We start from the raw sequence: 27,185 nt of genomic DNA on the forward strand, positions 1-27,185 counted from the left end.
AGCAACCTAAATGTCCATTGACAGAAATGGTTAAAAAAGATGTGATATATATTTGTGTGTGTATGTATTACACACACACACACACACACACACACACACACACACTGGAATATTACTCAACCATAAAAAAGGATGAAATAATGACATCTGCAACAACATGGATGGATCTAGAGACCCATCACACTAAATGAAGTCAGAGAAAGACAAATATGATATCACTCATATGTGGAATCTCATTTTTCGAATGATATGAATGAACTTATTTACAAATCAGAAACAGATTCACAGACTTCAAAAACAAACTTACGGTTACAAAAGGGAAAACATGGTGGGAGGACGGATGAATTAGGAGCTTGGGATAAATATGCACTATTGTATATAGAAATAGATAATCAGCATGAACCCCCTGTAGAGCACAGGGAACTCTCTCAATACTCTGTAATAACCTCTATGGGAAAAGAACCTGAAAAAGAACGAACATATGTATAACTGAGTCACTGTAGTGTACGCCTGAAAATAACACCACATTGTAAATCAACTAATGCTCCAAAAATTTTTTTCAAAAGGTTAACTAAAAGCTAGCACACGTTTCTCAACTACGTTGTCAACGCCACGGCAGACCTGCCTGCCACACTGCCCTTCTTAGCTGTGCCCCTTGTTTTATAACGGGTGCCTCCCCCCAGGACACTGTGCATTCTACAGGCATGAGCTATTCCTGCTCAGGCCTCGGAGATGGGCAGACCCTCCGGAAGACAAGAGTTTATAATATGAATTGTACTTCCTTCCAGCCCTTCAGCAGAACTCAAAGGCTCTAGCTTCATAAACACTTGCAGATATAATCTAAACATTTCCTCTGGGCCTAGTTCCTGTACCAGTGTTTGCTCCTTGGTTTGAAGTTTATTCTCAGTTGGGACTGAAGTCAGTCTGATGGATGCCAATGTCATGCCTGAGTGCTGGGTGAACAGGCTGCCGTCAGACTCGCCGTAGGAAAAGATTAGGAAGTCAGTCTCCCTGAAGCTGGTCGTTTCCTGAGTTCCTAGCCATGAAGACAGAACATCCAGGTGCTTCTTCTCCTTGCTCTTGACTACCCATGTGTGCATGTCATTATTACTTACGTAGTATATAAACTACTATGCCCTCCCCCCAGTCCTCTAGCACAGCAGCCTGACCAAGAATAAGAACTACAATTAAAAAAAGAGTTTGAAGGCTGCTATATCCTTTAATGGAGAAGGCAATGGCACCCCACTCCAGTACTCTTGCCTGGAAAATCCCATGGACGGAGGAGCCTGGTAGGCTGCAGTCCATGGGGTTGCGAAGAGTCGGACACAACTGAGTGACTTCCCTTTCACTTTTCACTTTCAGGCATTGGAGAAGGAAATGGCAAGCCACTCCAGTGTTCTTGCCTGGAGAATCCCAGGGACACGGGAGCCTGGTGGGCTGCCGTCTCTGGGGTCGCACAGAGTCGGACACGACTGAAGCGACTCAGCAGTAGCAGCAGCATATCCTTTAAAAGAGAGAGACAGAGAGAGAACCTGTTTTGCTTTACCATTGGAATGATGCTATGTCCAGTGTCATAATTGGGCTTCAACCTCAACTATGTCTTGCTTTCCTTATCTGCCAGCTGGGGTAGGTTACTGTGAAGACTAGAGAGAGTGTGGATGAGATGCCCTTAGTGATGCTCTTGTTACCATTATTCATTGCTACTGGCAAAGTATTTCCTGCAAGTTTATCATAAGTTTGTTTGGCTCTGTCAAAGAACATTGGGTTGGCTAAAAAGTTCATTCACATAAGCTGTTATGGCAAAACCCAAACAAATGTTCTGACCAACCCAATATATTTCTTCTAATTAAAACATGACTACAGTTCATTTTGAGGGCTTTATTTTCCTTTAGATTATTATGCAGGGTCTGAGCTTTAAAAAGCTCTCTGGAGATGGGTCAACCCTCTTGTACATCACTGTTCCGAAACCAGAGACAAGAAGCAAAAGTAAAGCCAACCATCTCAGATCATAAAGAAGGGGATGGAGGAAGGAGCCAGGAAGGAGAAGAAGGAAGGTTCTATCACCCAAAAAAAAAAAAAAGAGGTAAAACTATGGGGGAAAAAAAGCATAGGCATGCACCAAGTCCTAACAGGGTTTGCCTCAGATCTTCTCCTTGAAGGGAAAATTCTGTATTGTTTGGGCTACATGGTCAATCACACAGATTAAGAATCAGTACAATGTGGGTCGCTTCTCAGTCAAATCTCTACTTGAGGGCTGAAGAGCGCTGTTTCCTCCTCTGGGGACAAAGGGAAGCAAAGCTCTGTGCCTGTCACAGAGAACTAGGAAGCACCCCTGGTGCCACCACTCGCCAGCTGCAACATTTAGGTATGAAGTTAGCGCCTCCGGGTCCCGCTGCGCCAGCTGTCAAGACGGAGAGTATGAGTGCCCTCCAAGCACAGCTAACTGGCCTGTGACAGCGCTTGGGTGAAGCCGAGCCTATCAGCCTGGCTCACCCACCTTTGTCTCTAGGAAACCACAGAGGGTCCCAGGGTGCTCCCAGAGGACCTGCTCAGTGAACTCTGCATGTCTCCAAAACAGAAGGCCTTTGAACGGGTGTGGAAACCCAGGAGGACAGTCGAGGCAAGGCTGGGAACCCAGGCGGGGCCTTTGCCGGGCCAGGAGTAGAGCTAGGTGGGGAGGTACCCAGAAGTTTGCAATCAGGGTTAACGGTTGTGTTTTGTTAGTTGCTCAGCCATGTCTGACTCTTCGCAATCCCATGGACTATATAGTCCACTAGGCTCCTCTGTCCATGGAATTCCCCAGGCAAGAATACTCCAGGAGTGGGTAGCCATTCCCTTCTCCAGGGGCTCTTCCAGATCCAGGGATCGAACCCAGGTCTCCTGCACTGCACAAATATTCTTTACCATGTGAGCCACCATGGAGGACAATCAGGATTAAGGAGGTGGCTAAAAAGCCAGGTGACAGGAGAGACCTGGGAGCCACGTGGAAGCCATGGAAAAGCGGGGCCCCAAAACCAACAAGACTGCCTAGACAGAAGTCAGAGAGCAGTACAGACAAGACCCCAAGCTCCTGGGTGTCCCACTGCAGGAGGGGCCAAGCCCACCATCCACAAACACAATGAGAAAAATAGCCCTCGGGAGGTAGGGTGGTTATGGTGAAATGGATGAAAAGACCTTGATACAGAGACCTGTTTTCTGTCTAACCATGAAGTGGCTTCCAAATTTCAGGAAGTGGATTTGTAAAAGCTATTCTCTCCCCTTCATTCAGATCTGAAGACAAGGAAGAAAGTTCTGGAAGCCATGTGGAACAGAGCTGGAAAAGCATGAAACCCCCACCTGCTTACCTGGTGAGCCCCCCCACCCCAACCCCAGACAGGTTCTGCTTCATCTCCACACCCTGCTCTGCCTCCCTGCCTCTCCTCGGCCTGCTCTCTCCTCCACTCGCCTGGCCCAGGAGCTGTGTGTTCTAGATTCTCAAAGGAAAGGAAAGCAGGGGGGCCCTGAACAGGATGCGGCCCCAGCAACTGACTCAGACTCACCTCTGCTCCTTCAGATGCACTGAATCTTTTCGGGGAAAAGAGTTACGATTTACTGAGTGCTAAGTGTAAGTCTCTGTCCTGGGTTAACCGTCAGAATTCACTCATTTAATTCGCTTAAGATGGGACAGTAATAGCATGCCCACTTTATAGATATGGAAATTAAAAATCAGATGCTAACCATGGGCATAGCCAGAAGTAAAGCCCACATGTGGTCTCTTGTGAACCAAATGTGCTCCCGTAATGGTCAACAGGCAGTCTCTGTAGAGAAATTATGTCTACTGGAGGTAAAAATGAGATGGAACCACACAGAAAGCTCTTGTGTATGGGCTGTTTTATTATTATTATTAAAGAAAAGTTCCTATTGACATTTCTCTCCTTCATTCAGTTAATTTTAATATCTGGTTCCCTGAAAAGCTCTTTAAGAAAGTTTAGCCTAAGTATAAACACTCTAATGTTTTCTTAACTTTGCTTTTTCATTATGAGTCTTTCTCATCAAAAATGGTTCAGGTCGTCCTAAAAGTAAACACAATGTCAGGAAAAATTAAGATGTGTTGAAATATGAAATGAATGAATGAACAGACACACTTCAGAAGCGACAAGAGGACAGCATCATCATCGATGCTTAAATTGGCTAATTCTAGCAGAACCGTGACGGACACTGACTAAAGCACAATGACTGGACCACCCCATGCTGGTTTCTAGGTTCTAAATATAGGCAATGTCCAAATTCCCCAAGTCTAACCCCAGCTTTATCACACATACTTGGCAAAAGAATGTCATCCTGATAAAGCCCTCCATGGCTAACTCAATGCCCCCAACATAAACTTGTCTTCCCCAACTGCCAGGGGAGAAATGGATCGCTTCTGTACTCTTGGTGTCCAGCCAGACTATATTAAAAAGTCCTTGATCTTGCCACAGCCAATAAAAAGTGCCTCACCATCAGTTATGAGAAAGCTGCCGTGTGACAAATTTGAATACTACATCGTGGAGGGAAAAACATCAAGGGCTGCATGATCACTCTCAAAGTGACACGGGAAGCTATTTGGTCATGACTTTATCATTGAGTGAGTGACCTTCAGGATTAACTCAGGCTCCAATTAACACTTGAAAAGCCCTTAGGAAACAGGGTGATATGCAGTCTTATAAAATGGCTCTATAACAATGCATTTGAATTCCTGAGTCCTTATGCACAATACTGGTCTCCTTAATTTTCTTTTAGTCACAGAACACCAGCGTTTTTCTTTGACGAGTTAGGCCTACACTATGAAAACGTCTACGTAATCAACTTTTGCAATTAAGGCAAATCGAAGGCAGCAGACTCCCGTCGTGTCCTTAGGAAGTGGCAGGTGAAGCGAGGCCCACACAGGCTCGGAGTCCTTCCTGGCTGACTCTCCACAGCCCACGCTGTCCCTCTGGCCCAGCTGTGTAACGCCAAGCCTCCTGCCTGTTCAGACAGTTCAGAAAAGCCTCAGCTGTGCCTTCAGGATGCAATCATTTTCACCCGGCAAGCAGCTTGGCCAAGCCTCCCTCTCTCTTCTGCATCTGGAAACACTAACAGAGGAATACAGCCACTTCTCTGAGCGCCAGCTCAGCTTCTGCTCAGGGTGGAAAACGGCCGCTGCCAGGGCCATGTCCACCCTCGTGGAAAGGGGGGTCACAGATGCCTCTGGAGTCTGCTGAAAGCTGGAGGCTCTCTTCTCAGGAAAAAAAGGAAAAAAGAAAAAAATGCACATGTGATGTTGGCAGGGTGCGGGGGTGTGGGGGGGGGTTCCCTAACCTCCAGGTTTCAAGGCTAAGAGAGGAAGAGTGGGGTGAGGACAAGCAGAGAGAAAGAGATGACGGTAGGGGAGACAGAGAAAGAGAGCGAAATGTGGGGGGGGGGCAGTCAGAACATGTGACAGACACTGAAGAGCGTGCTGCAGAGAGAATGGACTGTCTTCTCTCTTTGCCTGGGAGTCAGGTGTCTGGGTTCTGGTTGAGATTCTAGCTTCCCAGTGACCTTGAACGAGCTCTTGGAATAAGCCCCAGATTCTTCCGGTGTGCAAGGAGGGCCATTAACTAGATAACCTCAAAACAGTTTATACCTATGAACTCATTTAACACGGACAGCGATCCTTTGTGGTGGGTATACTTTTTTTCAAGAGTTCACAATTGACAAAATAGTCATCCATGGCCATTGAGTAGCAGTGGCCCCGGGAGGGTGGGGGACTCAGACCACCTGATTCAGAGCAATGCTCTCCAACGTCAGTAGGCGGTTCCTGCCTTTCACAGACTCACACACCAGGGGAATAGTTTCAATACAAAATATATATATATGCTCAATATTTTGACAGTGAAATGAACATAGCTATAAATGGTATGTAAATATACAGTGGACAGATTTTTTTTTTTTTTTTTTTTACAAAAAAGGGAATCAGTGTCTCACTACGCATACTGGTTCAGTTCAGTTCAGTTCAGTCGCTCAGTCGTGTACGACTCTTTGCAACCCCACAAATTGCAGCACACCAGGCCTCCCTGTCCATCACCAACTCCCGGAGTTCACTCAGACTCACATCCATCGAGTCAGTGATGCCATCCAGCCATCTCATCCTCTGTCATCCCCGTCTCCTCCTGCCCCCAATCCCTCCCAGCATCAGAGTCTTTTCCAATGGTTAGACACATTAATTTATTATGAAAGATTTGTGTCGATAAAGTAATATTTAAAATGTCATCAAGATAACTCACTTTCTTGAGGACACAAAATTATTTTCAACAAAGGATAGTTTATGAATGCTCGTGTTTTCACTACTGGTCCAGAGCATGCTTCTTTATGCACGTTTATTAGCATAGTGCATATCAATTACTTTATGACCAATAGATACAGCAACCAACACACAAAATTATCAGTGTTACTCTAAAACCAATTTGGGGAAGGCCCGGAAGACACAGGTGGCCCTCAGTATCCACAGTTCCGCAGAAGCAGCATTCAGCCAACCGGGGATCCTTGGATATGGAGCTTGCAGATGTGGAGGCCGACCTGCTATGCCATTTTGTAGAAGGGATTTGAGCATCGGTGGATTTTGGCATCCTCAGGGGTCCTGGAATCAACCTCCCATCGATACCAAATGACACCTGTGTTAAGCATGACACTAATGATAAACCTAAAAAATTATGCTTAGTCAAATACAATGAATTCAGGTTTGCAGAATTACTTGTAATGCAATCAAATACCTTCTTAAAACCTTACACACACACAAGTCAAAGTGACATCAGAATGTCTTGAGCCTGTCATAGCTCTTTGTCAGAGCAAAGGTATGAACTCCCCTTCAACCCCTTTCCATACAAGAGGCTGGTCTGATGTAAACATCTTTCTCATCACCTTAGCCACGCCAGTTCCCAACTCCACACTCTCCCCTAACAGCTCTCCTATCCCTTGACCGCAAACATGCAAGTTCTCCATCAGGGCCTTTGGCCTCTCACTGAGATTTCTATACCTTAAACTCCAAAACCACTCCCAGCTGGACCATTTCCATTCCCAAATCCATGCAGCAGACTGGCTATGCCAGAATCGCCTGAGACTGTGGGTTTTTCATAAGCCAGTACAAATCCCTGGTCCCCGACCCTAGAGACTCTGAATGTCAGGTGATTCTGGGAAGCAGCTAGATTTAAGAACTCCTGGACTCACCGTGGATATTAACACGGTGTTTTGGGCACGGTGCTCCTCACTGTACAACGAGGAAACCGGGCTGCAGAGATGACCCCAAGTCTCCATCCACGCGGACCTAACAGTCTAGGAGTCTAGCTTCTAGAGCTACTTCATGGACACTGGTTTCTCTCCAACCAGACTTCATGTTTTTCAGAGTAGAGACCACATGACCTCTTCTGAGTGTTTCGTGCACAGTTCAATAAGTGTAATCATGAGCTCCTATGACAATGCCCTGCCGATTGAGGAGACAGACGCTGCTCTGGCCAGGCAAATCTTGTGCAGAGTCTGATCCACAAGTTAGATCGGGCATCAGAAGAACCTCCCACAGAGGCTTCAAGATATTGGCACTTGATTTACCACCATCCACAAACTACAGAAATCACTCTTCCAAACACCAGAAAACCAAGAAAGCTTAAGTTCTGACTTTCTGTCTATTTGTTAAGGAAACCACAGAAGATGCTTACAGATTCCATCTCTGGTTTATGAGAATTATGAGCCATATTGCTGGTACTGTCGAAAGTGTTCACATATCTAAGAGAAAGTAATGGTGAGATAAACAAGACCATAGTTCTTTTTACTGCAATGTCAAGAGGAAAATGCAGGTAACCATTCAAATCCAGCAAATACATCAAACAGGCTTTGCATCTGTTACCAAACTTATACTATTGAAAGGGGACTTTACTAGCTGGCCTTTCGGAGTTTTCCAATGTGTGGCTATGGAATCTTCTTAACAAGAAGAGTATCTCTGTTGAAAAGCTAAGATTTACAGAAGCAGAAAAAAACAATTGTCCTCACATTTATGTAGCCTTAATCGCAGGTGGCTCAGTGGTAAAGAATCCACCTGCCGATGAAGGGAACACGGGTTCAACTGCTGGATCAGGAAGACCCCTTGGCAACCCACTCCAGTATTACTGCGTGGAGAATCCCACAGACAGAGGAGACTGGCAGGCTACATACAGTCCATGGTGTAACAGAGAGATGGTCACAACTTAGCAACTAAACAACAACGATATAAACAACAGTCATTTTCAGGTCCTTTTCACATGTTATTTCATTTCAGCCTCTCACAACAGCCCTTGGAGCAGTCAAGGTGTACATTATCTGCATTTTTACAAATGAAAAAATAAAACAGAGAGGTTATGAAACTTCTCCACGGTGGAGCTAGAACCAGACACCCAGGGTTCACACTCTCTTAATGACTCGCTATACCAGGAATCCCACCGAGGAAGAAGATGTGTGATGTCTGGCCAGGTCAGTGGGGGGTTGGCTTGTCTCCTTCATTTTATTTTAAATTTGAAGGTACTGAAACAAGGTGTCAGAGCATTCAACTGGCCACAGGCCGCATCGCGTCTAATTATGTAATTGTTTCAGACAATTCTCCTTGGGGCTTCCCAGCTGGTGCTAGTGGTAAAGAACCCACCGACCAATGCAGGACGCGTAAGAGACGCGGGTTTGATCCCTGGATCAGGAAGGTCCCCTGGAGGAGGGCATGGCAACCCACTCCAGTACAGTCTTGCCTGGAGAATACTATGGACAAAGGAGCCTGGCGAGTTATAGTCCACAGGGTCACAAAAAGTCTGACTCAACTAAAGCAACTTAGCACGTGCAGACAATTCCTGCATCTTCTTGGTCCCTGAAGGTATCTGAGTTCGTGAACCCACTGCTAGGTAATTACACTTACATACCTAAGCAAATACAAATAATTCTATCTTAACATCACATAATATCTTAAGAGCACATTCACATCATATGTTTCACTTGCTTCTCATATTCCTATTTCCTGATTAGAAAACAAAGCTCAGTGGGGGAGGGAGAGAGTGGAGAAAGTAGTATCAACATATATACACTATCAGGCATAAGCTGGGCAGCTGGGGAGAAGGTGCTGTGTAGCAGGGAGCCCAGCCTTGTGCTCTGTGATGACCTGGAAGGATGGGATGGAGGAAGTGAGGGAGACTGGAGAGGACGGGGATGTATGTATAGTTATGGATGATTTGCATTGTTGCATGGCAGAAATCAACACAACATTGTAAAAAAATTTTTAACTCAAATTTAAAAAAAAACAAAAGAATTCAGACCAAAAACAAACAAACAAAACTGAGTGACTTTCACAAGGTCAGGACCTAAACTCTGAATGTGTCAGGCAAGAAAGAACATGGTGTGGGAATTTCTTAAGCAAGTTTCGAGGTAAAGCTCTTTAGATAACCATCATATAAAAGTTTCTGAATGTGAGTACTCAGGTAGGCATATGTTGAAATTTGATTATCACTCAAAGGGCAGTCATTAAGAGTATGAGCAGAAATGAAACTTCCATATTCCCATTAAGGAGTCATGTATCAACATTTTTCTCCCCAAGTGTTCATGAGCTTGTAATAATAAAAAAGAAGCTGACAAATGTCTGTATTTTTAAATAATTCAACAAAATTTCTAGCAAAAGGAGTCCAGCAAGGTACAAAAGAATTATATATCATGACAATGTGACATATTTTGGGAATGTGAGGTTGGTTCAACATACAAAATTAGTCAATGTAATAAATCACATTTACACAATAAAGGACAAAATTCACATGATCAGATCAATAGATGCAGAAAAAGCCTTTGACAAAATGAAACACTTTCATGATAATAACATTCAACGAACTAGGAGCAGAAAGAAACTTCCTCAACCTGATAAAAAAGACATCTATGAAAACCCACAACATCATAATGAATAGCACATGAATGAAAGTTTTCCCCCTAAGATCAGGAACAAGTCTAGAATATCCATTCTCACCACTGGTATTCAACTTTGTACTGGGGGTTCCAACAGATCAATCAAACAAGAAATAAAAGACATTCAGATTGAAAAGGAAAAAGCAAAACTATCTCTATTTGCAAATGAGCTGATCTTGCATATATAAAATTCAAAGGAATACATATGTACATGCACACATACACACCACTACCCAACTATCAAGACTAATGAATACATTCAGCAAAGTTGCAGATACAAAAAATAAAGTACAAATTATTAGTCATCCATATTTTCATCAATATATAATTACTGGCAACTAAAAAGGTTGCTCTTTTATTTTTATTCATCTCCATCTGAGATGCAGACATATAAAATTCAGAGTTTATATTAGATGTTTCAACTATCTGCTATTTAAGAGATATGTTTCTTGGAATACACACAGTTCTAGAAAATGTGAAAGGAAAAATCTTTGGCTTATATAGCCAAGAAGGTTAAGTGATGAGAATTAGAGAAGATTTTGAAGCAACAAAGATCTTCTGCTAGGCCCATTAAAGAACACTAATTTGCTCACGTTTTAATTCTCTAATGGGTCTTTTTCAAAGTACTATATAGCAGTTGTAATTGGTTCAAAATATTGCATCTTGATGCTCACACAAACTGAAAGTAATGACTACATTTTCACTTATAAAGTTTATATTTTTACTTTGGCCCAGTCTCCTGGAGATTTTAAACACCATTAAGCACATCACAATATTGGTGCGGACTCTCTTCAATTTCATTAGAATTAATGTAGAAGAGCATCTTATTCCAATAACAGTGAACATGTTTCTTACATAACATAACCCCAAAATACATAGCGAGTTGTCCTATGTTTCAGAAAAGCATTATATTTAGCTCTTTTCTACAGATCTGAATATGGACCCTGCCTATTCTAAAACCCGTAAGGAATAAAGTGAGCTGGGCTATGGCTATGCTGAGAAATCCTGTGAAGACCCAGGAAATTCCCTTCATCCCCTCTACTCTAGGACCCCAGTAAACACACACTCATTAATTCCCATCAACGGTTATTTATCACTCCCCAGGTACTTGTGGTTCACACATCTTCTTTTGTCACTTACATTTTTTTCAAACATCAAAACTAGGTTCAAGCTATATGTAAAGCTTCAGTTAAAGAAGGCATTAACGAGACTTTTTCTGTAAAGCAGATAATTTATTGCCTGATTCCCTTCCAAGGTATATGGATTTTGCTCCTCATTTACAACTTGATTATACTTAGTGGCAAGCAAAGTCAAGTTATTTAATTTACAAATCAGGACACAGTAATTGAATAACAGTATTCTTTTCTACATGGTGGAGGCAAATTATTTAGAGATGAAAGTTTAAATAAACACATATTTTTAAAAACAATTTCCCTAATGTTATAAGTCTGTAACACAGAAGCTTTGGACCTCTGGATGAAAACATCTCACTGGGGTTTATCACCTGTCCCTTTTTTCCAAAGTGAAAACTCAAAAGAGATGATAAATGCCAGTAAAAAGAAAACCACAGGCCAAAAGACAGAAATCTTCTATAATATAAAAGAATATGTACCAGACAGTTCTATAAACTCTTTTTTGAATCTTTCCATTTTTCTTTAATCTAAAAACACTGATTAACTATATACACACATATATATGTGTATTTTATACCTACATTTATACCTACATACATGATGCTGCTGCTTAGTTGCTTCAGTCCTGTCTGACTCTGCAACCCTATGCACTGCAGCCCACCAGGCTCCTCTATCCATGGGATTCTCCAGGCAAGAGTGCTAGAGTGGGTCACCATACTCTCCTGCAGGGGATCTTCCCGACCCAGGGATCGAACCTGTGTTTCCTGCATTGCGGGCAGATTCTTTCCCACTGAGCCACCAGGGAAGTCTACATACGTACATACATACATACATATATATATATATATAACACACATATATACATATGACTTCCCCAGTGCAGTGGTAAAGAACCTGCCTGCCAATGCAGGAGACGTAAGAGATGCAGGCTCTATCCCTAGGTCTGGAAGATCCTCTGGAGAAGGAAATGGCAACCCACTCCAGTATTCTTGCCTGGAAAATTCCATGGACAGATGAGCCTGCAGGCTACAGTCCATGGGGTTGCAAAGAGCGAATGAGCGACTAAGCATGCACGTATGCATACACATGCACACATACACACACACACACACAGATACACATTGACTAGTTACATAGTAGACTATTCCACTTTCCACTTTTTCATCACCCTCCCTTTAAGAGAACATGGATCCCTGCTGACTGGCATGTGACCTGCAGTACTGCTTTGGAAAAGAAGGATAGTTTCCCTTCCAACTGATGTCAGGCTTGACCTTTCAACTTATTAAGCCAATGACATGGGAGCCATATGACAGACTCCACATCCAGCAAAAGGTCTCTGTCCCCTCTATGGAGAGGATGGCATACTTCAGAAGAGTGCACTCTGTCAGGCTGGGTCTGGAAATGAAAAGACACCAGTGCACAGCTGGCCTTCACCTGCCATGTAACACAGATAAGAACAACAATCTGCAACTATAAGCCAGGGATCTGGGGGGTGTACGTTACCAGAGCATCACCTGACAAAAGCCTGCTGATACAAATTGCAGCCTGAACATTTAACCTGCTTCACCAATTTAACTTACCTATAGGGAGATAAACCTAAGAGATGTCATAAACAACTCCTAGGGGAGGTTGATTTCACATTTCAGTATGAAAGAAATACTTCATGACTCATCTCCAGGTTTGCCAGGATCCAGCAATATGATGTAAAGCTATCCCACGTTCTACATCAGTGATTAATGCAGAGATGAAAGAAGAAGGAAATCAAGAGACTAGAAAGCAGGGAAATCTAGAGTCTATAGAAATGAGGGCTACATGACTTCACGTCACTGTACCAAGACCACAAGGAACAGTCATCCCATTGGAGAATCTGGGGTCATTCTATGACCGAAGACTGGGGAGCAAGCATATGGGTATGGACCGAAGTAGAGATATGAGGTCAGGGTAGAGATATCCATCTGAAATAATGATCGCAGTTTGTACTGACAGAAAAGAATATAAATGTTGCCATTTGGGCTATCCATAGTCATTGCTCCAAAGTCCACCTCAACTGAACAATAATATAATTGCTTCACCAATTTTGAAGTTCCGGTTTTAATTGTTCTCTATCTTAACTAAAACACATATAATAAATGTTTAAAACAGGTAGTTCTTAGCACTCACAATGCACAGGACTCATAAAGTTTAATATTAGCACTGAGGAGCCAGAAAAAGAAATCCTTGCCCTCAAGAGAAAAAAGCATTAGACCATCTTCTAAGACTGTGTTCTGCGGTCACCAGATAAACACAAGCACAGACCTTTGGGGCAAGGAGAAGATATCAGCTAAAAATTAAGATACAAACTGACTCACATAAATGCTTCTAAGTATCTTTTCAGCCACAGAATGGATACAATCATTGAAAACAATTGCTAATCAAAACATTAAGTAAAAAAAAAAATTAAGCAACCATGAGACGGGCAAAAAGAATGAATAATAAAGTTACCACTTCTTGAGGACCTACTGTGTGCTGGGCTATATTATCTTATTTAATCTGCATAGCAAATCAGTTGCATAGGCATTATTGCCTGTTTTATACATGAGGAAACTGAGGTTAGGAAACAGAGAAGTTAGGTTACTAGTCCAAGGTAGTACACTTTGTAAATGGCATAGTCAGAACCCACCACAGGCTGGCTCCAAACCTCTGCCCTTCCCATTATCAAATGGCAGTGTTCTGGAATTTTATCAGCCAAGCAGATTTTTTTCCTTAAAATTTAAACTGTCTTATTCAAGGATTTTGTAAAGGAGGCATTCAAAGTTATTTTTGTCACCTGTTTCAACATGTCACAATTCCTTATGCCAAGAATCTATTAACTTTACTTCACCCAAATATCTTGTGACACAAATTAAGCCTATTTACCCTTTCTATGTCATCAAGGTAACACTTTTTATAGAAGCAGTAACAGAGCTTGAAGAGACAGTCTGTCTTTATGTAGAAACTAAGAAGAAACTGCAAGAAACTCTGCATGAAAAAAAATCACTTACTCAGTTTCAAATTACTTTCATAAGGTAGTTTGACTAATTTGTCTGCTGCATCATTACTGTTATTAATAAAATTACATTTAGGTGTTGGGGTAGATTGGACCAAGTGGGGTGAACAGTTGTGACCATTTTCTTCGTCCATAAAACTTGTCAAATTAGTGGTTTTACGAGGATACAAAGTTTTTATGTGTTTGAAATGCTGACAAAAAGAGCCGTACCTAAAATGACAAAGAATTTCAGACAATCCTAGCACAGGAAAGCCTGTTTGATTAGAATTATATTTATTTGAAATATACAATAATTGGACACAGTATATTATTCATCCTGAATTAAAAAGCTGAAAGTAAATCTCAAGATGTTTCTCTATATATACCTTATTGTACCTGTTGGAGACCACACACACACGTGTATATGCACACACATACTAATTACAAATAACGTCAGAAGGGACCTCAGAACCCATACCCTATAAGCCTGTCATTAAGAGATACTGAGATAACTTCTGATAGGATGATGGCCACAAGGAAGGACCTTGGAGCCAGACCACCTGGGCTAAACCCCCAGCTCCGCCTGCACTGGCTGTGGCGCGTTGGGCAAGGTACTGTTTCCTTCTCTATCAAATTGGGAATAACAGAACTGGCCTCACAGGTTAGGAAGATTAACTGAGACACCGCACATGTAAAGGGCTCACCACACTTCCTTATGAAGAAAAACTAAGAAACCCCAAGGCCAAATAGGCTGATGAGCACCCTTCAAAGGAGATCCTGCTGTTAAATGCCAGAGCAACGTCCCAGGGCACCTGACTTTGCCAGTCTTGTCTGTTTGAAAACATTTTTAATAATCCGTGTTCAACAGTTCACCGTGAGAAAAGTCCACTGATTTTTCCTGGCAAGTTAGCCTCATCCAATTTCTTCCGAATCAAAAAACCACCCCAGCCTCCTCACATTAGGTGACTCATCTAAAGCAGCTGCCCACTGGGGCAGGCAGGGAGAGGGAGGGATGGATTGTGGGAATAGATGCAAACTAGTATATACAGGAGGGATAAACCACGAGGTGTCTCAGATGGTAAAGAATCTATCTGCCTGCAATGCAGGAGACCTGGCTTCAATGCCCAGGTCAGGAAGATCCCCTGGAGAAGGCAACAGCAACCTACCGCAGTATTCCTGCCTGGAGAATCCCATGGACAGGGGAGCCTGGCCAGGGCTGCAAAGAGTCAGACACCACTGAGCGACTAACAGTTTCAGTTTCAAACCACAAGGTCCTGTTGCACAGCACTGGGAACTATATTCAACATTGTATGCCAGACCATAATGGAAAAGAATATGAACACAAATATATACATATGTATAACTGAATCACTCTGCTGCACAGCAGAAATTAACACAGCATTGTAAATCAACCATACTTCCATAAAACAAAGCAGGCAACCATGAACCCCATTCTCTCCAGGCTTCCATCTCTCTGACCATTTCTTCAACCTCCTGCCCAGACTGCCTTCCAACCCACTGCTCCTCTGGGTCCTCAGCTAACATATTCTCCCCTCCCTCTTCCTAGGTGATCCTGTCCAACCACATGATTGTCTCTAGTACCTATGTAACGATAACTCCCAAATATTTATTTTGTCCTTGCCTTCTTTCAAAAGGTCACTACCTCACAGCAAACTTGCTCCAGGCAACTCTACCTGGATGGTCCACAGGGATTTCAAATGGAACATTTTAAGATCCAAACACTCCATCCGCCCCCACTCAGCTTGCTCCTCCTCCTATACTCCTACCTCATCACACAAGCCAAACATCCTAAAAGCACCTTTGCCCACCCCCACCCCCGGCCCAGTCTCCCTTATTCCCCCAACAAGTCAAATAGCAAAATTTCCAGTGTAATTCCCTACAGACTTCTCTAGTCCTCCTCTTCCCTCTGTCCTTCCTGCCTGACCTGATCCTCCAGACATGGCCCATCACGGCCCCCAGACTCACCCATGCCAAATGCCTTCTAGAAATAATAATAAAATATAAGCGGGGCCGTTTTGCTCCCCTGCTCACACAGCAGTCCCCGGCCTACTGGACAATGTCTAAGCTCATTGAAATGCCATGTGGGGCCCTCCGCACCCAACCTCCCCTCCTGCTGCTGCCTACCTGGAACGCTTCAGACCCACAACCCCCCTGCACTGGTCACAGCGACCATCACAACACAGCGCCCTGCACCTGTCGACCTCACTTACGGTACTGCGCCTGCAGCACCCTCTTCTCCTAGCCTACCTCCAATTCATCCTTTAAAACTCAAACTGGGTGTCACTTTCCCCAGGAAATCTTCCCCGAAACTCCGTAATGGAGAGGGTACTCTCTTATGTACTCCACTGGGTTCCCTATTAAAACTGGTACAAACCCTACTGAGATTATTTGAAATAATCCATCTGAAGCTTAAGGTAAAAATGTGTCTGGCTTAATAATCTCAATCCAGAAACCTGTAAATCTAGAGAAAGAGATATGAAGAGCAGCTTAGGCATACATATTGTGTTAGATTATTGTATATACTATTTCAGGATGTTAAAACATTACTTTTATCCTGCTGAAGGATAACAGTAAAGAAAAGAATAGAAATCAACTTATGTAACTAATTATCTACCTAAATAGTAGAAATGAAATTACCACACTTTCTTTTTCTACTATAAATATTTAATTTCCATATTCAGAACTTGTTAACTCAGCCTTGAAGTTTTCATTCAACTTGCGGGGTGGGAGGGGAGAGGCAGGGACTAAAGTGGTATGTAAAATTCACTGCTTTCCCATAAGATACTTTTCTCAGATACTCTGCTCATACTAAAAGATTAAAGTCTACTTACTGAAAAACAAAGACACACTCTAAAGGAAAGTCACCTAAACGATTTAGTTCTCAGAAGAAGCCATACCATATTCTGGGGAAGGATCTACCTTTGATGAAAACACACACACACACACACACACACACACAAACGGGAGAGTCCAGCCGAGCCGCCCACTCTGGCACATGGAGGTGATTCTGAGAAGGACTCAGCAGCCTCTGCAGGCAACATCTGTCCTGAGCGCCAATATTATGACCAGCAGATGATCATGGCGCTTGGGAATAGCATGGATGCTCCCTCCTCATCCCAACATGAGCCCAGACAATGGGAGCCAGGCAAAGGCTTCATGCTGAACTTCCACACCCAGCCATACAACACAGCCATACAACTATTACCTGTTCAATTTTCCACCAAAGAGTGAGCACTGTTAACATACGGAGGTTGTTGAAGAGGTATGGTTTCCCCATCACTGCTGATGCTACAGCCTGCTCCCTCAGGATGACAGACAGCTTACATACTTGGCTCAGAGGGTCTCTAAAGTTACATCCTCCCTCCAAGGAATCCTCATTTCCACTGCTGCTGTGGACCACAAGAGGGGTAAGTGGCACATTTCAGAAAGTGGATGGACCAACCCATTCCGGATCCTGAGCGTCTATTTCAGTGAACTGCAGAGACAGGCCAGCCTATCTCGTCAGTCAAGCCCCAATTCTGAATTACATAGCCAAAGTTCAGAATTTAGCTGACCACTATCAATTGCTTTTTTCTATTCCAAAGGGACAGCTTGGTGTTTCTTCTTGCTGTTGTTGTTTGTCGTTCAGTCAGTAAGACATTTCAGACTCTTTGCGACCCCATGGACTGCAGCATGCCAGGCTTTCCTGTCCTTCACTATCGCCTGGAATTGCTCATCACCATTGAGTCGGTGAGGCCACCCAACCATCTCATCTTCTCTTGCCCCCTTCTCCTGCCTTCAATCTCTCCCAGCATCAGCGTCTTTTCTAATGAGTCAGCTCTTCACATCAGGTGGCCAAAGTATTAGAGCTTCAGCATCAGCCCTTCCAATGTGTGTTCAGGATTGATTTCCTTAGGATTGACTGCTTTGATCTCCTTGCAGTCCAAGGGACTCTCAAGGGTCTTCTCCAGCACCAAAATTTGAAAGCATCAATTCTTCTTGCTCAGCCTTCATTATCATCCAACTCTCATATCTGTACATGACTACTGGAAAAACTGTAGCTTTGAGTATACAGACCTTTGTTGCCAAAGTAATGTCTCTGCTTTTTAACATGCTGCCTAGGTTTGTCATAGCTTTTCTTCCAAGGGGCAAGCATCTTCTAATTTTGTGGCTGCAGTCACCACTCACAGTGATTTTGGAGCCCAAGAAAATAAAATCTGTCACTGTTTCCACTTAGGGCCCAACACAGCAAACCACTAACTCAGAGCCTCCCCTCCTTGACTGGGGAAGCTGTGCAAATCACCTGGCTACCCCGTTATCTGTATCATTATTGATAGTCATTAAATAATGTTTTCTCCAAAGTGAGAGAAAATACATTAATTTGATGATAACAGTATAAATCAAAGCAATAACCAAACCCCTGCTTCCTTCTGCTGGGTCTGATCTGTCTCCACGCCTGGGGCAGCTGTTTCCCTCTCACTTAGTCCCTATCTGAAGAAGTTACACAGACTCTAATGTTGCCTACTACAGGAAATGGTTAAATGCAATTGGATAACACTGGATTATGAGGTAGAAGGCAATATTCCAGCCACTGAAAGCACAAACACAAAGTGCTGCCCCAAACAACAGGCTAAAAGCAAAGGTGAGCACTTCCTCTGAGGGGGTCACACGTGTCTCCAGGCTGCACAATTTAAACTAGTCACTATCATTCCTGAAAAGTCAGCTCTGTCTTCCAAATCTGAAATAGTCACAATTGCTGAAGCCCAATCTGGCGTGCTCCTATCAGCTACAGTCTTCCATGCCTATCTCAGAGAACGAAAATCTGTGTGTGTGTATGTGTGTGCATGCACACAAACCCTCATTAAGAAGATAAAGTAAATAAATTTCCCGCCAAGCTCACAGTACACTCAAAGTCAACTGTGCTGTATTTACTCACATAATCAGTCTCATCTGCACTTATTTTTCTAATGAAACAGGACTGGAAATTAAACATGGCTAAACAGCAGCTAAGTCTGACTGCCTAATGGACTCGGGCACTCTGCTGAGCAAGGGACGGTCCCCCCAGAGGCTCTGAGCCCACCATGGGTTCCACCTGGAGCTGAGCTGTGATTTCTTTTAGGACACTGGGAGAGGTGCAGTTTGCAGCTATGGCCACAGGGTAGTGCAGTAATTCTGCAAATAGTTACCCCCTCCCCCATCACGGCCACCTCCCTGCACCACCCTACCCCTAGCTTCTTCGTAAAGAGAATGGGACCATTTGGTCTGAGTCCTGGGCACCTACAGGAACGTTTGTGAGATTCCTGCGAAACACAGAGTATTTGTAAAATTCTAAATCCAGTCACTCTAAGCGCTGGCTCTTAATGCAGAAGGCCTCTGTCTCTGAAGGGCTGACAAGAACTGTAAAGCTATAAAAAGTGATTAGCCCATTTATTATAAACTTTGTTTACTTAGGTTTTTATGTTTATTTCCCACTATATCCCCACTAGGATACAATTAACCACCCCCTCACTCATCAAAATTGTATTAGGAAGATTCACGAAAATAAAATAAATGCTGCATCAAAATGTAACCTCCCAGCACTGTGGAACCGTAACGCTATTATGCAGAGCCTTCTCAAAACAAAAAGATGATGCAAAATTTGTTAAGAGCTTCTTTTCAAAGGAATGTTTATTCTTTTACTTCTTGCTACTCAAGGTTTGGTCTAAGGACCAGCAGTTCTATCTGGGAGCTGATTAAAATTGCAGACTCATAACCCTACCAGGGAAACCTGGTGTGCTGCAGTCCAGGGGGTCCCAAAGCGTCAAGACACGACTGAGTGACCGAACAACGGTAACAACCCTGCCCTGCACCTATTAAATCAGAATCTATGTTTTATCAAGATACAAGTTATCTAGATGCAGGGAGCCTGAGCAGCGCTGGCCTGAGTGATAGGTAAGTATATGGACCTTTGTACTTCAAAACTATTTTCTAACCTAAGTCTTTTCTTCCTCAAGATACATTTTATAGAAAAATAAATATATCTTGAAATTCTAAAACAAAAGTAGACAGATTATTTCCCCAGAACTGCTGATGATTAGCTAGAATAAAGCCTTTTTCTATCTAAACTGCCAGGTTACTAATTATCATTTCCATGAACCTGACAGAAAATTTGGTCTGTCACTTCATAACTCAGGTAAACAGTGCCGGTATGACAAGAAAAATTTACCTAAGACTAACAGACTCCTATTACAACCTCCAGAGGATTTTCAGAAACTAATTTCCTGTCCATAAGAAAAGGAAAAATAAAATTGTTTCAGTTCAAGTTAAGCACATAGCTCTACATTGAGTTGCTATGTGCGTGTGGTCACCAAATTACAGTCACTGTTGTTTACTGCAGCTAACAACGAGCCTCCTGGGAAGAAATTAATGTGAAGAAGCCTAAGTACCCTCCACGCCCTTCTCCACATGTGAGTAGAGAAATTGCAAAGGGTAAAATACACAAGTGAACACAATTAATGACTATGGCTCTTTGATTCCTGCTTGCATGAGATAGGAATGATCATAGAATTGTGACGCTGGAAGGACTCAGAGATAACTTCCTGCTGCCAGTCCACTTACTCTGGAAACTCTTTCTACAAAGTCCCTGGCAGGGGGTCTCAGCCTCCTAGGGACAGGTCATCGACACTCTCTGAGACAGCCTTGTCACTCACACCCACTGACCTTAATGACATCCTTGGACAACCCAGTGAAATACCTGGGAGCACTCAGAGCCCCTATCATGTCCCCAGGTATTTCACATCCCCAGGTATTTCACGTCCCCAGGTATTTTGTTTCCATAGACTAAAACCCATTAAGCTCCTCGGATAGTGTGGTACCCTCTCATCCTGGTATAACTGTGTTATTTTGTTTTTACTGAAACTAAATTATGATTAGCCTGACATAATTTAATGAGACCCACAGAGCCAAATGAAGTCATTTGATGTAATGGGTGGTAATTCAATACATTCTCAGTTAAACATCAAAGATTATGTAATGGTTAATATATCTACACGTTACTAGTACAACTGTAAGTAAGGACATATCTGTCTGCTCAACCATGATGTACAACTAAGAAAATCTACTGACCTCTACTCAAAAAGGTCCCTGGGTCCTACTGCCAGGGACAGAACTCTGCACCAGATGGATGACCTGATCCAACATGACCTTTCTGTATCCTTCCCTGTTTATGATAAAGAGACATTTTGAAGGAAGTAAAGGGTATAAAAGAACTGCGTTTGGCATTCACAAAGCAATTGACACTTTCATTACTTAACATCACAATCTTATGAGGTAGGCCGGTATAAGTGCCGTCATTTTATAAGTGATTAAACAAGACTGAGAATAGGAAATGAGAAAGATCTTGAGCTGCCCAGGGCCAAACAGAAAGCAAGACTGGAGCCAGCTGAATTCAGAAACCTCAATTAAATTCCCAAACAAAAGAGAAAAGGCAACACTAAAATAAGTTTTATGGGTTCCACTCTAAAACAAAACAAGGAAACATTATGTTATCATTAAATGATATTAAAATCATCTTTTATGGCCCTGATTTTGCCACCAAAGCTTTATCCTACCACCCCTCCCCCCCCCAAAAAAAAACAAATTCCTGCATTTCATTTTTAGGGAGGTTTTTTTCTTAATTTGACTGTTATTTTAACCAAAATTATGCCAAAGGGCCTCGTTCAAGTTGCTAAATTTAAAGTGCCATTGATTAGATCCATTCTGGTTCACAAGGACATTCTCCCGAAATAGACTTTTAGCATTTTATAACCCTCCTACATTTTCACAGAAGAGAATCTGGAACACAGGAAGGAATCATTTCCTCACACACAAAATTCATTTTCATCGTCATCAAAAGGCACTTGGTTAAAACCCTTGGTTAAAGCTCGTCTGCACATCCAGTGCGCATCCTCCCCATTATCCTGACACCCAGTTTGAGAACCTGGGTCCTTAGCTTCAGCGCCCTGAATTAAGCCATCTCCCCACCACCCCACCCTCCAAGATACACCACTCACGGAACCACAAAGGGATGCACCCCTCAGCTCCCTGCGCTCAGCACTGCTCTGATTCCCACCTCTTACTGGCCACCAGCCCCTTCAAGGGCGCAGCCCTCCTGCCCTGGCCCTGGCAGCCACTCTGCTGTAAACTTTCTCATCCCCGCACCTGGGGAGGCCCTTTTCCACGCTCTGTGCATGCGTGCTCTGGGCCGATGATGGGCCCCGCAGACAATCATCCTCCACCTTCGGCCAATGAGAAGGAGCGCAGCCAACAGGACTGCTCTGGACCAATGGGCTCCAGCACGCCCAGGGCTCAGGCCACGCCCAGTGGAGGTGCTGGGTACCAGTTTCGCCTCTCCTTCTGGTAAACTGCTTCCAACTGTACAGAAGGAATGGGGATAGGCCTGAAAATGCTTGCTTTGTTGGAGCTAGAGGAAAGGGCTGAGGGTCAAGATCAGGAATGAGGGGCCGCTTTCTGACCCTTCATGGGGGGAGCCTAAGGAGGCCTGATAGAAGGTGATTGATTTTTAAGACAACCAAACAGGCCCGCTGGCGCTCCTGGGAAGCCTTCGACATGGAGACTACGAGGTTAGTGGCTCCTCCGCTTGGCTCCCTGTCCGCCTACAGGGGTGCAGTCCATCCCCAGATGAGTTATTAATAGTTAATAACTTCATCCAACAAGCTCCAAGCTTTATTCCCTCCTTATTTCTAGTCACAACCTTCCCTCCACATGGACTTTCCTCCCTTTCCCCTTCTCCTTCTGCAAGTCCACTTCTCCAGGATGCCTTTCACAGGCGCCTCTGCCCTAAAGGTCTCTTCCCCTACCCTTGGCGTTGCTCAGTCGCTTCTTTGTGTCCGACTCTTTTGTGACCCCATGGATTGTAGCCCCCAGGCTCCTCTGTCCTTGGGATTTCCCAGGCAAGAATACTGGAGAGGGCTGCCATTTCCTTCTCAACCCAGGGGATCTTATTGACCCAGGGATAGAACTCAAGTCTCTGCTTTGGCAGGCGAGTTCTTGACGGTGGAGCCACCAAGGAAACCTGCCTCCCCCTCAAAAGGGCAGCCTCAGCTTCTTCCTATAGCAAATCCTGATCTGGATGGCTTATTCTCCTTCAAGTTCCGTACAAATCCACTTTCCTTTGAATTACTACAGTAGGGTTTTGGTTTTTGTTTTTTTTTTTCCCCTCCTAAAGTACAGGTTTCAACCCATGGATAAGGAATTTTTAAAAAATAGAATATAAAATACCAAAGTACATCTCCCATAACGCGGGCAAGTGTTATTTGTGACACTAGTTTCAGTTATGAGTCTGTGTGCACACAAATGATGTGGTGGGTTGCAATCGTTAAACATACTTGCTACTGTGAGTCATGGTAGAAAACCTTTGAAAGCAACTGTTCTCTGACACCTAACCTAGAGGCTGCCTAATGCTCTGTGAATGCTCACTGAACAAGCTGATGAGTATGATATGATCCATTTGTTACAACTTCAAAGGTTCCACTTGCAAAGAATATAAAGTAGAATGCCTACTGGAACCCAAAGAAATGGATTCTGGGCCATGTGAGGCTATGCGTCAGAGGAGTAGGAGAGAGGAAGCTGAATATTTACTATTTTATTCCAACAGACTTTCTCCCCAGTAAGTAACATGTGTCTATATTTAAGGGAGATTAGATACAATTTTGACTTGAGTTCACTGTGGAAAGCTTATCTCGGTCACTGAAAGCACCTCATGATTACAGAGTTCTGAATCTTTGAAATATCTGGTATAGGTAATTCCACCATGACTCATAAAAGCATCTTTCAGAGACACCATGAAAGCCTTTGTTCCAGTTCTTTCTTTGCCCAAGATGCCGCTATGTCCTCTCAATACCCCACCCCCACCGTCTGTAAAAATCCCATTCATCTTTCAAGGCTTAGTTCAAAGGCCACCTTTTCCACGGAAGCCTTTTTTAAAAAACTCGATTTTTCCTCTTTCCCTCCTCCACCACCCACCCACCCTGGTCCCAAATATGGTTTCTTTCACTTCGGGATCACCAGTGTGGAAGCCTTCCTTTTATACATGTGTACTTGTCTCATCTCCACTAGACAATAACACGCACAACTCACGCTTTACTCTTCTCTGCATTCCCTGTGGTAACCAGCACGAGCTCTTGTCTTTAAGAGGTGATCAATACAATGTGTTAAGTGAATAAATGAAAGCAACTGTTACGCCATTCAAAGGGATGGTCTTTATTTTAAAGGCCCTGAGGAATGGCGTACATGCCCAGCAGCTGATCAAAAGCTTGTGGAGAATTGGAAGAAGAGGGGACGAAGGGGACAGAGATGGAGTTTGAGAAGGGGCTCGGCTCCTCTAGGCATCTGTCCCTGTAAACTTACTGAATCCCCAGCTCTTCAGGGACTCAGCTCTAAGAATGAAGCTAGGGAGCTGGGCACAGGATGCATGCCTTCACCTGCTCCAAACTCTCCACTCCTGCTTCAAACCAGAAATGGGAAGTAGAAGTGGGAATAAGGGCAGCCCTTCTCAACTTTAAGGTATGGCTGAAAAGAAAAACTGAAACTGCTATCTGGATGATTCAGGTTCAAAATTTCCACCCTCCCCCCACCTTGAAAAAAAAGAATGGGGGTTTCTGGAGGGGAGGGGAGGAGGGGAAAGGGTGTGCAAGGAAGCAGAGGAGATCAAATTCAACAATACTGAGCTCTTTAGTTCATATTGTCTCTATAGTCATTTGGGGATGCTTTCAGTGACCACTAGACTAAGCTAGCTCAGGTTCAAAGCACAGTCACAACTAATAATCTCAAATTTGTTTTATTGGAAAATGATGTCCAGCAGTGAAAACATTGTTAAAATCCCATTCTCTTTTGCCTTAGTACCTTCTCCGCTCCCGCCCCGCCCCCAAATAATAGTGTTTTCCTAAAAGGGATTAAAGAAAGAAATTTTTAGTGGTCTCTATTTTAAATTTATATACATTTTATAAGCTAATTCAAATAGGGCAGCAGATGTAATTTCCTAAATCAAGGTATTTTGTTTTCAAATCTTTAATTTTAAATTAATATAATTAAGGGATCTGATCTTCCCTTTCTTTAATATTATACCAGAATCTTCATCAAGATTTTGTTTTGTAATAAATTCCAGACCTGCCCTCATAAAATGGGAATACATCTGTAATACTTTAGAAAATACACTGGATTTAAAATGAGAAAAGTTGAGCTTTGAAATTAATGCTTGGTTCAAACATGGCTCCTCCACTTCTACATGTGTGACCTTGGGCAGGTCAGCTAATCTTCCCAACCCTCAATTTCCCAATCTGTAAACTGGGAATAAAAACAGTACTTGGGGAAAAAAAAAAAACAAACAGTACTTGGTTGTTCCCTAAGGTTGTCGTGAAAATTAAATGAGCTAAGCCATGTAATGTACTTAGAATAGAGTTTAAAGATGCTAAGTATGTGCATTGTACTTACAGCGTGTCTGGCTAAGTGTCTGTTAAATGTTAGTTTAAAAATTCGGCTGTCATTTGTTTTATGGTCTCAGTAAAGTCATTCTACAGTTCAAGGCCTCTACTTCCTTATCTGTAGAATGGGACTGCTACCACTTACCACTTCTGGGACTGTTATGAGATTCAAGTAAGGAAACAATGGATATGAAAATGTTTTGACCCACAGAAAGTACTCAAATGTTAGTTATTTGGGGTCCCCTATAAGCGTAAAAGTAAACCATAAACTTAAAAACAGAAAAACGTAAAAGTGAACCAGAAAACTGAGTTAGAAAATAGCGTCCATTCCATGTTAGAAATGTATACTTAAGGAGTTTGGTTTCGCTTTAACTGATCAGAAATATATAAGCTCTTAGAAGATGTAACTTCTGCCTCTGCAAACTAGAAATGCTCCCTCAATCAAGCCAAAGTGTTCTACTATGTTTTAATCAAGAAAGCCTGCACAGTTTCATAAGCCAAAGAGAAACTGATGAATTGATTAAACTCTGACTGCATGTACAGCAACTTAAAAAAAAAAAAAAAACGCTTATTTTTTAATTTTTTTAAATAATAAAAGTACTGTAGCTAATGTAAATTTCAAGTCAATTCAACAGACATTTTTTGTGGAACTGTGCTCCAGGTAACTCAGCCAGAAACTAAAGATGCAGAGGAAAAAAGAGCTTAGGCATGTGCTGGAAAAGTCACAGATTATGACTGATAATTTCAAAATATCCCTTGTAAGAGTCGTAAGGGGGCTTCAGTTTTGAGTCAGCAAGCAGACAAGAAGCCTAAAAACCCACCAAAACAAAAAGTTCTTTCCTTTGACTGAAAAACTGCCTTTTAAAAACAAAAGTCAAGCACAATTTCTATCTCCAAACCTACTGAATTTGTGCCAGAAACCAACATTTCAAAGTGTAAACCTGTAAAGTAATAAGTATCTATAAATGAAAGACTGAAATAAACCCCAGAAGCAACAACACAGTAATTAGCGACTTTTATAGAGTAATAACATGTTTCATATTCTTTTTACACTGACTCTTTGAAGTTTCCAGTGTAATATATAAAACTTTTATTACATTAGGGCCCATCCTTGTGTATTTTATAGGTGCCAGCATTATGCAGAGCAAGCTGCACTTGCTGATCCTCACATCTTTTATAAGAAACTGTTTGCTAATGGACTAGCTTTGTGTCCAGTTTAGTTTGTTACACCTGGTTTTAGACAGAGCAGTCACTGGAAGCATGAAGCAAGGGAAACATACACATATCCACAAATCATCTATATGATCTATAAATCAAATAGCAGTTTAGCTTTAAAATTGCACACTGCATATTCATGTGCACACCACTTGCAGTTTTAGACACATGTGAACTCTTTACTGAATTAAAGAAGAAAAGGGAGGGGTGGGGGGAACCAAACCTCAGCTCTACAATAAGCGATTTCCAGAGGCAGAACAGAATGCAGTTAATATGCTTGTTCCACAGATGTTCATTCCGTAAATATTAAACATAACACAAGTTCCTCCAGGAATATGCAGGCAGTAATTTTACCACCTGAATAGGGCTGGTTGGAAACATTTAGGAGATGGGGGGAGGCGGTGGATAAGAGGGATGTGGAAGCAGCCAATGGGATTTTTA

The 27,185-nt window shown here is 42.8% G+C and overlaps 1 protein-coding gene across 8 annotated transcripts in view; it reads right to left on the reverse strand.

The window, feature by feature from the left end:
• The window catches only part of AFF3 (ALF transcription elongation factor 3), a 632,364-nt gene that overhangs the window by 558,267 nt on the left and 46,912 nt on the right, over positions 1 to 27,185 (reverse strand). The window lies entirely within an intron of this gene.

Source organism: Bos indicus, chromosome 11 (assembly GCF_029378745.1).
Source record: "Bos indicus isolate NIAB-ARS_2022 breed Sahiwal x Tharparkar chromosome 11, NIAB-ARS_B.indTharparkar_mat_pri_1.0, whole genome shotgun sequence".
Taxonomy (NCBI): Eukaryota; Metazoa; Chordata; class Mammalia; order Artiodactyla; family Bovidae; genus Bos; species Bos indicus.